This window comes from Anomaloglossus baeobatrachus, chromosome 12 (assembly GCF_048569485.1).
Source record: "Anomaloglossus baeobatrachus isolate aAnoBae1 chromosome 12, aAnoBae1.hap1, whole genome shotgun sequence".
In the NCBI taxonomy this organism is placed as follows: domain Eukaryota; kingdom Metazoa; phylum Chordata; class Amphibia; order Anura; family Aromobatidae; genus Anomaloglossus; species Anomaloglossus baeobatrachus.
Window position 1 is genome coordinate 91,729,136 of NC_134364.1, and position 16,628 is coordinate 91,745,763.

The following is a 16,628-nucleotide window of genomic DNA, read 5'->3' on the forward strand; positions in this document are numbered from 1 at the left end:
TACCTGGTCGTCGAGGTTCAAGTTGGCGCCCTCCTCTGCGGCTCCTGGTGGTGTCGCGGCCTGGTCTGTCGCGGCCGTGTCAGGCAGTGGTGCGGCCTGGTGCTTCACAGCCGGGTCTGGTGGTGATGCGGCCTGGTCCTTCACGGCCGGGTCTGGTGGTGGTGCGGCCTGGTTGAGGAAAGATGGTGGCAGACGGATCGGTGAGACCAGGGGGGACTCTGGTGTCGTGTCCTCCCTCCACAGCTCTGCAAGCGGCGCCCGGTTCTCGTGGGCCCGCATAGCCGCCACCATCTCCATCATACCCACTCGCCACTCCTCTATCAGTTGGAGCTGCTGTGCCCGCAGCACCCAGCACAGCCGCTGGACTTCCGCTTCCAGCCTCTACGCAGTCCACAGCCTGGGACAGCCTGGTTCACCTCTGCGATCCCCTGGGGTAGACATTCTCCTTCTCCCTTTCCTGCCGGAAACATTCTGCAGCAAGGTTCCGGGTTCCCTGGATCAGTTTCGTTTTCACATGGCTTGGTGACTCCCAGGGGGCGGAATTTTACTTTGCTACCTTTCCACCACCGCTCGCTGTGTGGCGCAGTTCATTTTCGGACACAAAATGGCGGGCAAATCCACAAGTTCAATCACAAACACAGTCCCCAAGTCGCACGTCATCTGGTGTTACCGGGTCTAGTCCAATCCTGTTTGTGACGCCAAAAAGCTGATGCACCACAGGGCTTTGGGGTACTCGGTCCTGGACCTCGCTTTCACTGGAACGTATCACGGGTGGCCGTTGCCCGGTTCCGTAACCCTGGGGGTTGCTTAAAAAGGGAATTTTGTACAAAGGGAAAAATAAAAATTAAAGGGGTGGTTCACCCATATTTTTTATTGTCTAGATCGATATTATATTGAGAAACAATGTTTCTCTCAAATACCTTGTGTTGGCAATAGTGCCTGTGAGAGGCACTATTGCAGACCGCTGTTCCCCGTCCAGTGACGTCACCGTCAGATGCTGCACACGTCACATCCGTGCAGCCGGCTACAGTCTTCCAGACTCTCAGCTGTGAGCGGTGCTTCACTGTTGTCACAGCCCGTCTGCTCCCTCCTCCCTCCTAGCACAGCACGGCGCGTCTCCTGCTCCCCCCTCCCTCCTCCCTCCTCGCAGAACGCTGCAAGCAAGAGACGTGCTGTGAGGGAGGAGGAGCAGGGAGCAGATGGGCTCAGAATGTAGCCGGCTGCACGGATGTGACGAGGCAGCATTGGACGGGTACGTCACTGGACGGGGAGCAGCGGTCTGCAATAGCGCCTCTCACAGGCACTATTGACAACACAAGGTATTTGAGAGAAACATTGTTTCTCAATATAATATCGATCTAGACAATAAAAAATATGGGTGAACCACCCCTTTAAGTGTTTTTCGTGATGCCACTTGCAGTATGCGGCTATATGGGGAAAGCCGCCACTGCAAAGTCTCACACTGCTGGGGCTGGTGGTATTAGGCAGCTTAGATGTGATTGCCCTCCGCAAGTAGAGCTAAGCCCCAGGGGTGGATGATGGTGGTTGTAGTATAATGATGCAGAGGTGTAGGAAGAATTCAGACAACACAAGGGTTGTGTTTTAACTTGTGCTTTACTCACTGGTTTGGAGTGGCTGCAACCCAGCTGGTGCTGGTCTCTACCAATCCGGTATTCACTTTGTTCCAGTGCCCCCAGTGTGGGGGGAAAAAAGGCGTGGATTGTGTGTGTGTTGTGGTGTTTACCGGCACTGGTCTTCCAGGAATCCGGGGTTAGATGTAGTACCCTGTGGCATCTGACACTCAGGGGTGCCACAGAAAGACCCTACTGGCATATAGTTGTCTCTACATTGGGTTATTTTCTAAACCTTTTGGCCCATTACTGTGATAGTCTGGGCCAACAAAGGATCATTTGGTACGCTAGTGGGAAAATTAGGCATTGTTGATTACTCAACGCAAGTCAAGTTAAGACCCACCATTCATAACATGTACATTCAACCAGATCTTGGGTGGTTGTTGCTCTGATTGATGATTGCCAGTGGATGTTCATAGTAGTTGATAAGTCAGATCATTGAATGTTACTGTCCTATTTCTTAGGGGTTGGTAGTAACATCCAGTTGCTTTCGATGTGTTTTAAGGCCCAGTCACACACAACGACTTACCAGCGATCCTGAAAACGATGTGACCTGATAAGGATCGCTGGTAAGTCGCTTTGAGGTCGCTGGTGAGATGTCAAACAGTCAGACCTTACCAACGATGCAGGAACAATACAGGTCGCAGTAGCGACCTGTATAACGATCTCAGCAGTCACTGTGATCCTGTCACACAGTGTCAAACACAGCGATGTGTCCTGCTCAGCAGGACATCACCTTTGAAGAAAATGGCCTGGACCATTCTGCAACGACTAGAGATCTCACAGCAGGGGCCTGATCGCTGGTAGATGTCACACATAACGAGATCGCTAACGGGATCGCTACTGCGTCACCAAAACGGTGACTCAGCAGCGATCTCGCTAGCGATCTCGTTATGTGTGACAGTACCTTAAGGTACAGTAAAGATTCTTAGTGCATTACACCATAAGTAGAAGTTCCACTAATTGGTCTGATTATTAACAATGCACTTAACAATGGAATCCAAACTTCTCACTTGAGAGACTCACTGGTCCTAAAAAGTTACAAAATTGGAAATAATACTTGTAACTGCCAGATAATAGGTTCCTAAGATAATTTTGGGAATATCTTTGTTTAGCATCTTCCTCTCTTGTCCAGAGAGGAGAGCGGTTTCAAAGAGCATCTGGAAGACTTGTCCTGTCCTACATCACACAGACAATCTGCGGATTACTATAAGGTCAAGTGCGCATGTTGCATCTTTGTGGTGACCACAAAGATGCATGTTTTTAAAAAAAAAAACAAAACGCTCCCTTGGCATGCATTTCTTGCCGCGTTTTACAGCGTTTTTTTCCCAGTGCGTTTTATAAGTCAAATCTATTGACTGAAAGGGCTCAAAAATGTTGGCAAAAATGCAGAAAGAATTGACATGCTGCATCTTTGTGGTCTCCACAAAGACGCAGCCAAAAAAAAGCTGCAATGTGCGCACTGCAAAAATGAAATCTCATAGACTTTGTTGTGGAAAGAAATGCATGCAGTTTTGGGACTAAAACTGCACCCAAAAAACGCACAAAAATGCAGCTGTGCACAAGGCCTAATGCTTCATTTCTTCTGTGAAGGATCTGCAGGGAGAACAAACTCTTAAGCGGGCTTTACACGCCACGATATCGTTAATGAATTATCGTCGGGGTCACGGTGTTTGTGACGCACATCCGGCGTCATTAACGATATCACAGCGTGTGACACTTATGAATGAGCGACCTTAAACGATCGCAAAAGCGGTCAAAATTGTTTTCCACAGAGAGGTCGTCCTGAATCAAAAAATTGTTTTCTGCTTATTAGCGATGTTGTTCGTCATTTTTGCGGCATCAGACATCGCTGTGTGTGACACTGCAGGAGCGCGAGCATCTCCTTACCTGCCTCCACCGGCAATGCAGAATGAAGGAGGTGGGCGGGATGTTACGTCCCGCTCATCTCCGCCCCTCCGCTTCTATTGGACGCCTGCCGTGTGACGTCGCTGTGACGCCGCACGAACCGCCACCTTAGTAAGGAGGCGGATTGCCGGCCAGAGCGACATCGCAGAGCAGGTAAGTCCGTGTGACGGGGTTAAGCGAGGTTGTGCGGCACGGGCAGCAATTTGCCCGTGTCGCACAACCGACGGGGGCGGGAACGATCGCTTGCGATCTCGCTAGCGAGATCGCAGCGTGTAAAGCCCACTTTACTGCCAAGTTGCCCACAGATTACAGCTGATTGCAGAAGGTCACGGCAGGAGGACATTTTTTTGACCACTTTATGGTGAAGTCTAATCAGTTGAGATATTCTCAAGTGGAGAGCGATCGTTATGGTTTACCATATTGGGAAAATTAGGCAAATATTTCAGTTCAGCTAAGTGAAAAACAGGACATCTTCTTGAGGGACAAATATTTAAATTTAGTGTTGGTCATTAAGGCTTTTTATTATTAAGAATAAGTTCCACTCCGGCGTCCACCAGTGAGTCTTATCCAGTTCGGAGCAGAAAAGAAAAACTTGTCATCGTCTACAATTGCATCCCATGCCTGACAGCAATTTAGCCGAGTGCCCTTGATGATGTCACTCACAGCAATACACATTTCAAGTACTATTGAAAGATCATCAGGACAGAAGGATAAGTATGAAGCCTCTCTTCATTATTCCACCCTCCGATGATACCGACTATGCGGCGGCCAAAGTAAAAACCAAGGAGAATGTGACATATGTGATCTATGGGATGCAGTGGTGGCAATATGATGTTATCATCTCAAGTTCTATGAGTTTTATATTTAGCCTCTTTTTAACTACTTTATTCATTGCATGTTGATTGCCCGAATTTTCATACAAAACTGCATTCAGAAACGTTGGTCTTCCAGCTCAACGGTAAACCCTGGTGCTGCGGGTTTCCTTACCAAGTCTATGGTCTATGACCAAGGCAACTTTTGCAAGGAGGTTTGTTCTCCCTTAATAATATTGTGAGCCCTACTGGTTATTACTACAATTAGCTGGCCTTAGTGTGGTCACTTATTTCTTCTAAAAGGGGAATCATTGACCCTGTTGGATTTGGCATCACAGTTTGCACACAAGACCACCACTTAGTGCCCCTTCCTATGATATGGTTATATGCATACTGTATCGTTGTCTTATATAGACACTAGTGATGCGCAAATCTTTTGAATTCCAATTCAGAAGCTTTGACAAATTTTTGCAAAAAGGAACGCCAATTTCATTTTCCTGAAAAGACAAGTTTAACACTGTGATATCTCCTTGGACTGTATCCAACATTTTTCAAGCTCTTTAAAGCAAAAACAGCCTTAGTAAAGTCAATGCAGTAAAATCCCACTCCCATGTTCAGGCTCTTTCTCAAGCTGCACCTATTTTCTAGAATGTGCTATGCTAGCCAAATTTATTCCCAACAACCACAACATCTAACACTGGCTAATCTGTTTCTTCTACATTTATCCATAATTTACCCATTATTGGTGAACCATGCAGTAATATCTCACTTGTTTCTTCAGTTCTTTTCCTGTACTCCACCTATTTCAGCAATGGGCTACCCCAGGCAGTTGGTTAAATCCCAACATCTATGATCCATGGTATTCCTTAAAAACACATATTCTAATACTACCTAATCTGTTTTGGGGTTTTTTTTCTGCATTTCTACCTAATTTACCCATCATTGGTGAATCATATCTGATCCACTTCCTCTCCATTTAGTCGTCATGATGTAAACTCCCTCTCCTGTCTTCAAGTCCTTTCTCATGTTGCACCTGTTTTCTGGAATCCGCTACCTGAGGCAGTCAGGATATGCTGTGAGTTTGGGGAATAAACCTAAGAACTAATCTAATATATATTATTATCTAATATATAAAGCTGAGTGTATGTATGTGTGTGTATGTGAATATGTGTGTGTGTGTGCATGTGTGTGTGTATGTCCGCTAAAGGAATCCGCACCGTTGCATTTACAATCACGAAATTTTGCACAGACACCCCATGTGACTCAGGGAACGTCATAGACTATGTTTTGACAGGAAAATTTAACACCACGCTTTACAGTTACGCTCCAAAAAACCTGCCTCCATTAAACTGAATGGAGGTGGGAGCTACAGGCTATTAACACTAGAACTGCTGGACTCGAGACACCTATATAGAAATACATGGTGCAAAGTAGTCAAAATGACTACCTCAGTAGTTCTAGTGTTAATAGCAACTGTCAGTGGTTGCTATAGGAACAGAGGGACATAGAGAGGGAAAGAGAGGACAGACAGACAGGGAAAGAGACAGAGAGAGAGACAGACAGTCAAAGAAACAGACAGAGGCAGACAGACAGGGAAAGAGACAGGCAGAGAGACAGACAGAGACAGACAGGGAAAGAGACAGGGACAAGGAAAGAGACAAGGATAGAGACAGGGAAAGAGACAAAAACAGGGAAAGAGACAGAGACAGATGGACCGAGACAGACACACACAGACAGAAAGAGACAGACAGAAACAGACACACAGAGATAAACACACAGAGACAGAAACCGAGACAGACAGAGACAGACAGACAGACAGCGATACCGACAGACAGAAACAGACAAAGACAACATAGGTAAGGATGGTTGACCTTAGGGAGATCTACATCCAGCACCACGGAGACACCATCACGTGTTTCTCAACGCAGTGATTCTAGAGCAATGCCCCCTGGGAAATATGCATTGTTTTGCATATTTCCCAGGGGGCATTGCTCTAGTAGAAAACTACATAGGTAAGGATGGTTGACCTTAGGGAGAGCAACATCCAGCACCGCGGAGACACCATCACGTGTTTCTCAACGCAGTGATTCTAGAGCAATGCCCCCTGGGAAATATGCAAAACAAGAAAGCCGCGGAGACACCATCACATGTTTCTCAACACTGGCAGGAAACTAGCCAGATCTTTCACCGGGAAGGAACAGCCACGGTGTTACGGGGGGCTGTCTGATAATAACTTAAAGGAGTATCAGACAGTCAGGGTCCACCGTGCAAAGACTCTGCTGCAGACTATGGCAGAGTGCAATACCTCTGTTAACTCACAGAAGGATATAATAAGTAAGTAAAGCAATTCCTCCCTTACTTGGAGGGTGTGTGGAATGATCTCTGTTAATAATCACAGAGACAAAGGCAATGTGTGCGAAATGGCACCTACCTAGGTCCGCTCTTCTAGTGGTGCAAAAGAGACGAACAGCAGCGTAAGCCGCACAAAGCTCCTACCTGCGTTCGCTCCACTAGTGTGTGAGGACACGAACCACTAGATATGGCACCTGCCTAGGTCCGCTCTTCTAGTGGTGCAAAAGAGACGAACAGCAGCGTAAGCCGCACAAAGCTCCTACCTCTGTTCGCTCCCCTAGTGTGCGAGGATACGAACAACTGCCAGACGCAGTATAAGGAACGTTACCCTAGCGGCAACGTCCACCTACGAGTCGAACCACAAGGCCCAGCCAGACCATGTGCCTCAGGCACCTGCCTATGTCCGCTCCCCTAAGAGGTAAGGATACGGACAGCAGCCGAAGCTGTAAGGTATAAGAACGCTACCCTGCCGGTAGCGCTCACCTAGCATAGACAGAGGAATGCCTAGAGGAACGCGCACAGAGCGTCTACTCTTATGCATGAACCAAGAGGACTGAGCACCATGCGGCGTGTGTCAGGGTCTTATATAGACTCTGTGCCTCATCCAAGATGGAGGACACCAGAGCCAATCCGCTGCCAGAACGACAGGAGTGACGTCATGCTGGCCTATCACCGAGCAAGGCATCACAAGCACATGACCAGCGACCAATCGGCATAGAAGGTGTCAGAGACATGTGACCTCGTGTCAGCGATGATGTCACCCGCACATGTGCAATGGCTCCAAGATAGGACTTAGTCTCCGGCGCTCGCACATGTGCAGTAGCAAGAAATCTGGACTTAGTCTCCAGCGCTCGCACATGTGCAGTAGCAAGAAATCTGGACATAGTCTCCAGTGCTCGCAGCAACCGTAACACACGGGAAGGGCAGTCTCCAGTTAAGGAAACCACCTATACCAAAACATGGTATCCATCCACAGACAGCTGTTTCGGGGTATTTGCCCCCTCATCAGTGTGGAGTAGGAAACTGGCTAGTGGGAGCAATGCCTAGTAGAAGACTACTTAGGTAAGGATGGTTGAACTTAGGGAGATCAACATCCAGCACCGCGGAGACACCATCACATGTTTCTCAACGCAGTGATTCTAGAGCAATGCCCCCTGGGAAATATGCATTGTTTTGCATATTTCCCAGGGGGCATTGCTCTAGAATCACTGCGTTGAGAAACACGTGATGGTGTCTCCGCAGTGCTGAATGTTGATCTCCCTAAGTTCAACCATCCTTACCTAAGTAGTCTTCTACTAGGCATTGCTCCCACTAGCCAGTTTCCTACTCCACACTGATGAGGGGCAAATACCCCGAAACAGCTGTCTGTGGATGGATACCATGTTTTGGTATAGGCGGTTTCCTTGACTGGAGACTGCCCTTCCCGTGGCTGTTCCTTCCCGGTGAAAGACCTGGCTAGTTTCCTGCCTGCGTTGAGAAACATGTGATGGTGTCTCCGCGGCTTTCTTGCTTTGCATATTTCCCAGGGGTCATTACTCTAGAGTCACTGCGTTGAGAAACACATGATGGTGTCTCCGCGGTGCTGGATGTTGATCTCCCTAAGGTCAACCCTCCTTACCTATGTAGTCTTCTACTAGGCATTGCTCCCACTAGCCAGTTTCCTACTCCACACTGATGAGGGGCAAATACCCCGAAACAGCTGTCTGTGGATGGATACCATGTTTTGGCATAGGTGGTTTGCTTAACTGGAGACTGCCCTTCCCGTGGTTGTACCTTCCTGGTGAAAGACCTGGCTAGTTTCCTGCCAGCGTTGAGAAACATGTGATGGTGTCTCCGTGGCTTTCTTGTTTTGCATATTTCCCAGGGGGCATTGCTCTAGAGTCACTGCGTTGAGAAACACGTGATGGTGTCTCCGCGGTGCTGGATGTTGATCTCCCTAAGGTCAACCCTCCTTACCTATGTAGTCTTCTACTAGGCATTGCTCCCACTAGCCAGTTTCCTACTCCACACTGATGAGGGGCAAATACCCCGAAACAGCTGTCTGTGGATGGATACCATGTTTTGGCATAGGTGGTTTGCTTAACTGGAGACTGCCCTTCCCGTGGTTGTACCTTCCTGGTGAAAGACCTGGCTAGTTTCCTGCCAGCGTTGAGAAACATGTCATGGTGTCTCCGTGGCTTTCTTGTTTTGCATATTTCCCAGGGGGCATTGCTCTAGAGTCACTGCGTTGAGAAACACGTGATGGTGTCTCCGCGGTGCTGGATGTTGATCTCCCTAAGGTCAACCCTCCTTACCTATGTAGTCTTCTACTAGGCATTGCTCCCACTAGCCAGTTTCCTACTCCACACTGATGAGGGGCAAATACCCCGAAACAGCTGTCTGTGGATGGATACCATGTTTTGGCATAGGTGGTTTGCTTAACTGGAGACTGCCCTTCCCGTGGTTGTACCTTCCTGGTGAAAGACCTGGCTAGTTTCCTGCCAGCGTTGAGAAACATGTGATGGTGTCTCCGCTGCTTTCTTGTTAAACAGACAGAGACAGACGGACAGAGACAGACAAACAAACATAGACAAACAGACATAGACAAACAGACAGAGACAAACAGACAGAGACAGACGGACAGAGACAGACAGTCAGACACAAACAGACGAAGATGGGAGAGAGACAGAGAGACAGTTACTATCCCGGGCAACGCCCGGGTACTACAGCTAGTGTAATATATTTATCCATCATGCAGTAGTCTCATTCGTTAATTCAGGTCTTTTCTCATACCCCACCATATTTCTACAATGTGCTACCGCGGGGAGTTGAGTAATGTCCCAACATCAATTATGTCCCCCAAGAATGCATATTATAATACTGCTATTTCTTCTCCAATTATCCATCATTGGCTTTTCTCGTGTTGCACTTGTTTTCTGGAATGCACTAATCTATACAGTCATCTTTGTCTCCCAAATAAACAATGTGCCCCCAAAACACATCTAATACTGCCTATTTTATTTATTCTCAATTTAATTATCATTGGTGAATCGTGCCGTAAACTCCCACTCCCGTTTTCAAGGCTTTTCTCGTGTTGCACCTGTATTCTTAAATGCGCCACCATAGGCAGTCAGGTTAATTCCCCAAATCCAGAGAATACCCTAAGAACACATATTATAGTACTGCCTAACCTATTTCTTCTCAATTTATCCATTATTGGTAATTGGCCCTATAAACTCCCACTCCCATTTTCAGGGGTTTTCTCCTGTTACATCTGTATTCTGAAATGTGCTACTTTACGCAGTCAGGTAAATTCCCCAAATCCAGACTGCTCTAAGAACACATCGTCTTATATTGCTTAATCTATTTCCTTTCCATTTACCCATCATTAGTGAATCAAGCAGTAAACTCCCACATTTGTCTTCAGGGCTTATTCTGAAATGCGCTATCCTAGGCAGTCCAGTTAATTCTCTAAATACAGAGAATGCCCAAAGAACACATCTTCTAGTACTGCCTAATCTATTTCTTCTCAATTTATCCATCATTGGTGAATTGTCCCCTAAACGTCCACTCCCATCTTCTGGACTTTTCTAGTGTTGCATCTGTATTCTAGAATGCACTACTCTAGGCAGTCAGGTTAATTCCCATATCCAGAGTGCCCAAAGTACACATCTTTTAATATTGCTTAAACTATTTATTTTCCATTTATCTATCATTGGTGAATCATGAGGTAAACTCCCACATTTGTCTTCAGGGCTTTTCTAGTGGTGCACATGTATTCTGTAATGCGCTACCCTAGGCAGTCAGTTTTATTCTCAAAATCCAGAGAGTGCCTTAAAAACACATCTTCTTATACTGGCTAATTTAATTCTTTTAAATTACCTCCTTTATTAGGGTGAATAATGAAGGATTTTTGGGACCCTTTTACCCTTAAGACCAGATTTTACCCTTTTTTGTTTTCATCCTTCCTAAAAATAATTATATTCTCATCTTACTGATGGTAAACCTAAGTATATCTCCACTCCCACATTATACTCTTATTAAAAATAGTCTTCTGCTTTTATATATCATGTTTGATTTCATATACTCGTGATTTATATAACCTCCGAGCTGGCTGTGTTTTTCTCTTTTTTTTTATTAATCCCACTTCATTGGTGTGTGCGTGCGTGCGCAACAGCTCCGCCTAACATGCTGATGCATATTGAACCCGATTTAGTTACATCGGCTGACGCAATGCTGAAATACAAATCAAAAAATAGAAAGTGTGATGGTATGAGGATGGGAAATAATACAAGGCTGAGTCTCTTTTTTTTCTATCCCTCCTCATACATCAGCACGGCTCGGGATATAGAAAGTACTATATATTGGGAAATGCGAGCGCAGAGCCAACAATACAATCAGCCGGCGTGTTACCATGGCGACTGCAGAATTAACGTACAATGGATCAGACAGGGTTCAGAGCAGACACACGGAGCTTATGTGTGAACTGAAATCATGTCTATTATGGCATTTCTCCTGTGAACTGATTTGGAGCTGGCGCCGCAGCCATTAATAGCTGGAGGGAAAAGATTTAAGAACCCTTAACGATATAAAAGGGACTGGGCACAAAAAAAAACAACAAAAAACATGGCGGGTTTATTCCAAAATAGCACCACCCTCTGTTTTCAGACTGTTCGCGGTATTGCAGCTCAGTCCCATTGATTTCAATAATTGATATATTAGAAATTCCGAACCCTAATTATCTGTTTGCAGGACCTAGTCCGTCAGCTACTTCAGTAACTGCCTCCATAGCATCCATGGCTCTTCTTTTGATTACACATGTGAATAACGCCATAACAATGACAAAGTGGAGCCATAGTTCCCAGTGGGACGGAATCACCAGGTCTTGCAAATCAACTCCATCCTGTATGGTTACAAAAGGGGTAGCTATACCCTGTAGTAGAACTTATATCTAAGTTACACTGGTGTATGGGTTCCCCCTTGTATCCGGGACACATGCCAAGCCTTTTTACATTCAGACTGTGAAAAGTTGATTGATGGCCTACATGGTGGTCATGATACATGTAAGAGATGAAGACAGGGGTATAATTACAGAGGGTGCTTTCTCACCCAGATCTTGAGCTAAGGCAGTCCAAATGAGGGAAAGCCATGATTTGGAGCCCTGATGAAAGTTTTGCTCTGTGGCCCATCCCATGAGTTTTAGTGACACCACTGGAGGAAGATTTCATATCTGAGGAGACAGTGGCCATAAGTAGTGACACACTCCGACCACCACCACTACCACCGTACTTGTTTGGCATGGTGTTTTCAATATGATGCTCTGGACAAGGCCATCATCCCTTTTGGGATCTGCTACCTTGCTCCTCATTGAGACGATTCAACCAGTCCAAAACATTAAGTAGTCTGATGATGCCCCTCTTTATCAAGTCCGAAGTACTAAGTGGTCTGATGATGCCCCTCTTTACCCAATCCAAAGAACTAAGTGGGCTGATGATGCCCCTCTTTACCCAATCTGAAGAACCAAGTAGTCTGATGATGCCCCTCTTCACCCAGTCCGAGGCACTAAGCGGTCTGATGATGCCCCTCTTTACCCAGTCTGAAGCACTAAGTGGTGCTATGATGCCCCTCTTCACCTAGTCCAACACACTAAATGGCTTGATGATGCCCATCTACACCCAGGCGAAGCTCTAAGTGGTCTGATGATGTCTTTCTTCACCCAGTCCAAAGCACTCAGTGGTCTGATGATGTCCTTCTTTGCCCAGACTGAAGCACTAAGTGGTGCTATGATGCCCCTCTTCACCTAGTCCGACGCACTAAATGGCCTGATGATGCCCATCTACACCCAGGCGAAGCTTTAAGTGGTCTGATGATGTCTTTCTTCACCCAGTCCAAAGCACTAAGTGGTCTGATGATGTCCCTCTTTGCCTAGTCTGAAGCACTAACTGGTCTGACAATGCCCCTCTTCATCCAGTCCGAAGAACTAAGTGGTCTGATGATGCCCTCTTCATCCAGTCCGAAGCACTAAGTGGTATGATGATGACCATCTTCACCCAGTCTGAAGCACAGAGTGGTCTGATGATGCCTCTCTTCACCCAGTCGATAACAATAAATCGTCTAGTAATGCCCCTCTTCACCCAGTCCAAAAAAAGAAGTGGTTTGATGATGACCATCTTCACCCAATCTAAAGCACCAAGTGGTCTGATGATGCACTCTCCACCCAGTCCGAAAAACTAAGTGGTCTGATGATGCTCCTTTTCACCCAGACAGAAGCACTAAGTGGTATGATGATGACCATCCTCACCCAGTCTGAAGCACCAAGTGGTCTGATGATGCCCATCTTCACCCATTTCAAAGCACCAAGTGGTCTGATGATGCCCCGCTTCACCAATTCCAAAGCACCAAGTGGTCTGATGATGCCCTCTTCACCCAGTCAGAAGCACTAAGTGGTATGATGATGCCTTCTTCATCCATTCTGAAGTACTAAGTGGTATGATGATCACCATCATCACCCAGTCTGAAGAACTAAGTGGTCTGATGATGCCCCTCTTCATCTAGTCTGAAACACTAAGTGGTCTGATGAAGCCCCTCTTCATCCAGTCCAAGGAACACAGTGGTCTTATGATGCCCCTATTCACCCCTGTCCGAAGCACCAAGTGGTTTGATGATGAAACTCTTCACCCAGTCCGAAGCACTAAAGACGGGTCCGAAGAGGACCCTTAGGCACCAAAGATGTCTCGCAAGCCCATTCAATTCATAGTAGGAAAGGGTATCTTGTCTTTAGGACCCCTTAAAATTTTTGTGATGATTTAGTTTGAGGCATCCACTAGTTTAGCTTTTTTGGGGCATCATGAAGCTTGTCATGAAGATTGTCTAGGTTTGTCTAAAAATTGGAATACTGAAATTTAGATAGTTAATGAGAGTCAAAAAGCTAATCAAGTTACCCAAATTAGAAGAGAAACGTTGATGGGCTCACATAAAAGAGCCTGTGCTACAATACAAGACACAACCCAAGAGACTGGCGCTATTCTATTTTATATGAATGATCTAAATCATTGTGTTTATGCAAAATTTTATATCAGATCAAGAATCTTATAGCAAAAGCTTACAATCCATCTGGACGATCTAATATGAAACGAGGAATATAAAAAGCTCTTTACTTTCAAGAACAGCGCCACACCTGCCAACAGGATACGTGTAGTACTACAGCTTGGCAGTCATGTGCTGAACAAAAAAAAAAAGAAAAGGCGAATTGCAACCATCCATTTTTTTGAATAATTCAGGATTTTTGGATTTTCATTAATTCTGATTTTTTGTTTCTTTTCTCTTTTCATCACTTAGCTCTTAAGATCTCCTCTGCAAGGATGTGCAGCCAAGGAGTTAATGAGCAGAAGCACGCCAGGAACCAGCATGCGGAAGAAGAGACAGCGCAGGGTTGGAGGATGCAGGGGCAGCCCCGGACTCTGGATTCTGGTGCAGTCTTATGCCTCAGTGTATTTTAATGGAATATCTACTTCTGCTCTATGGGAAAGGAGCTAAAAATAGCAGCCGTGGGTCTCTCAGGGCTGTTCATTCTGTGACAGTGACTTGCAGGCACCAGATCGTATGCAGCCTGCAACAGGGGGGGGATGTAGGATTATTCTCACTCACACATCCATATGCTGGAGCTTCTTTAAAGCAATATATTAGATTTTTTTTATTTATTTTTTTACATTTTTTTTTATTAAAAATAGATTTTTTTTGGTTTTTCCTACAAAGGGAAGTCTATTCTTTCTCCTTTTCCAGACATGAATTTACAGTGGGAATATACAGGGATCCTTCAAGCCAAAGGAGATGGTGTATGGGGCGATGCTGCGTTCCTTGCGAGCTTTGATCTAGCAGGGAGAGAAGCTTACCAGGTGAGCCGCGCGCTAACCCTATGTAACCAGCCATGTGTGTTTGCAGGGATGCATGCCAACATCATTCCCGGGCACAGATGCTGTGATTGGTACCGGAGTGCTATTTCATACTACAGTACAAAAATGCCTTTCGCTTCTATTGCATTTCATTAGTGTTGTTTTATGTATTATATTTTATTCTTTTTTTATTATTATTTTTTATCATTTTGGTTTTTTAAAACTTGATTATCTTGATGATTTTTTTTATTTTTTTAATTAAAATTATTAATATATATATATATTTTTTTTTTGTAAATTTTAAATCCGGCTGCTCTGTAAGATCCGGACGGAGAGATGGGTGAGACACAAATATGGAATCCTAGAATAACGGAGGTGGGGGGGTGGGGGAAAGATGAAAAAAAATATATGGCGCCACCCTGTTTATTTTTAGACTCCTGAAAAGGCGTTTCAGAATTCGCTTGAAATGGGTTAATCTGGAAGGCCGTGAAAAGCCTGATTACAATGCGTTCAAGCAACTAGCTCATACTTGCCTGGGATAGTGTATCTTATTTTGAGAGGCGATTTTTAATTTTATATATATATATATATATATATATATATATATATATAGGCTGTTTAGATATAGACATACATATATATATATATGTATATATATATATATATATATATATATATATATGTATATATATATATATATATATATATATATATATGAAGATATATGAATATAGATATAGACACATATGTATATCTATTGATGTGGATATCTATATATATATATATATATATATATATAATATATATTTATATATATATATATATAATAAATAAATAAATATATGTATCTCTACTTTTTTTTTTTTTTTAAATGAGCAAAAATATTGTTACTAACAATATGTAAAAATAATACTTCAGAAGTATTATTATTATTATTATTGATAATATAAAAATAATACCAAAGAATAACCATAGAAAAATAATAGAAAAGATAATCTAATACAAAAATAAAACAGAAAATATAATAATATAAAAAGAATTGAAAAGATAAAATAATAGGATAAAAATAATAATAACAAAAAAATAAAAAAGTGAGGTTGAAAGTAAAATAATATAAAATAATATTAAAGAAAGTATTAATAAAAAATTGAAAATATAATAATAATAGAAAAATAATAGAAAAGATAGAATAATATAAAAAGAAAATATGACAACAATATAAAAATATTAGAAAAGATAAAATAATAGAAAAATAAGACATAAAAATTATAAAAAAAAGTAATAATATAAAATATAAAACATATTAATATAATAATAAAATTATATGCAGGGAAATTCCTTTCCTGGCTTTATCATACAGTCTAAATAACATGATATTAATGTGTCACCAGGGAGACGGACAGGGCTCGTTTAGATGCATAATTACCCATACACACTAATTAAACCCTACCAGCCCACCCCTTGTGTTTATTTGCTAAGCTCTGCAGCATATTGCTGCTCATGAAACAAGGGATAATTCTGTGATGTAGCTACAAATATAACCTCCCCAGGAAAAAAAAATCCAAATTCCCAGGGAATAAGGGAGCAGATGGTCATAATTTTTAATTATCCCCACTTTGAAAATAATAAAATAATATAATAACCCAAATGAATATAATTAATTTATAGCGGCCTTGTTCACTTTCCCAGCCCGTGCAAGAAAAAAAAAAGGAGCAAGGATTTGCATAACACAGTGGTATAAAGTATGATCTGAATTGGTAATATGATGGCGTTCGAGTGGTTACACTCCTGTTCTTTGTAAGCGATAGCAATATCAAAACACCCCCTTGCACAGTGAGCGGCGGCTCTCTGTAGCCTGATGCGCGCGCGCGCAGTCATCGGTTCCAGCTTTCAACTCATAAAATATATATAAAGGGATTTATACAAAGAAAAAATGGAACGAGGTGATGGCTAATCAACAGCAATCATGTTCCATAGACGATAATATAATATCATTGAAGTTGATTGCAGGCGCTCGCTGGCTGGTTGGCCACTGCAGGAGCAAGGTTACTATG

General features: G+C 43.8%; 1 protein-coding gene and 1 long non-coding RNA gene across 3 annotated transcripts in view; one reads left to right on the plus strand and one right to left on the minus strand.

The window, feature by feature from the left end:
• Positions 1 to 16,628, plus strand: part of ANKRD34A (ankyrin repeat domain 34A) — a 37,800-nt gene that overhangs the window by 5,614 nt on the left and 15,558 nt on the right. Inside the window, exon 1 of one of the 2 annotated variants that reach the window (XM_075330388.1) lies at positions 14,186 to 14,577. The exons of the other annotated variant lie outside the window; for it this stretch is intronic. The gene's annotated coding sequence lies outside the window, so the exon portion shown is untranslated. Of the gene's footprint in view, positions 1 to 14,185; positions 14,578 to 16,628 lie in introns of those variants that run through there. 2 annotated transcript variants of the gene reach the window in all.
• Positions 1 to 16,628, minus strand: part of LOC142258005 (uncharacterized) — a 204,984-nt gene that overhangs the window by 2,044 nt on the left and 186,312 nt on the right. The gene's annotated exons all lie outside the window — the stretch shown is intronic.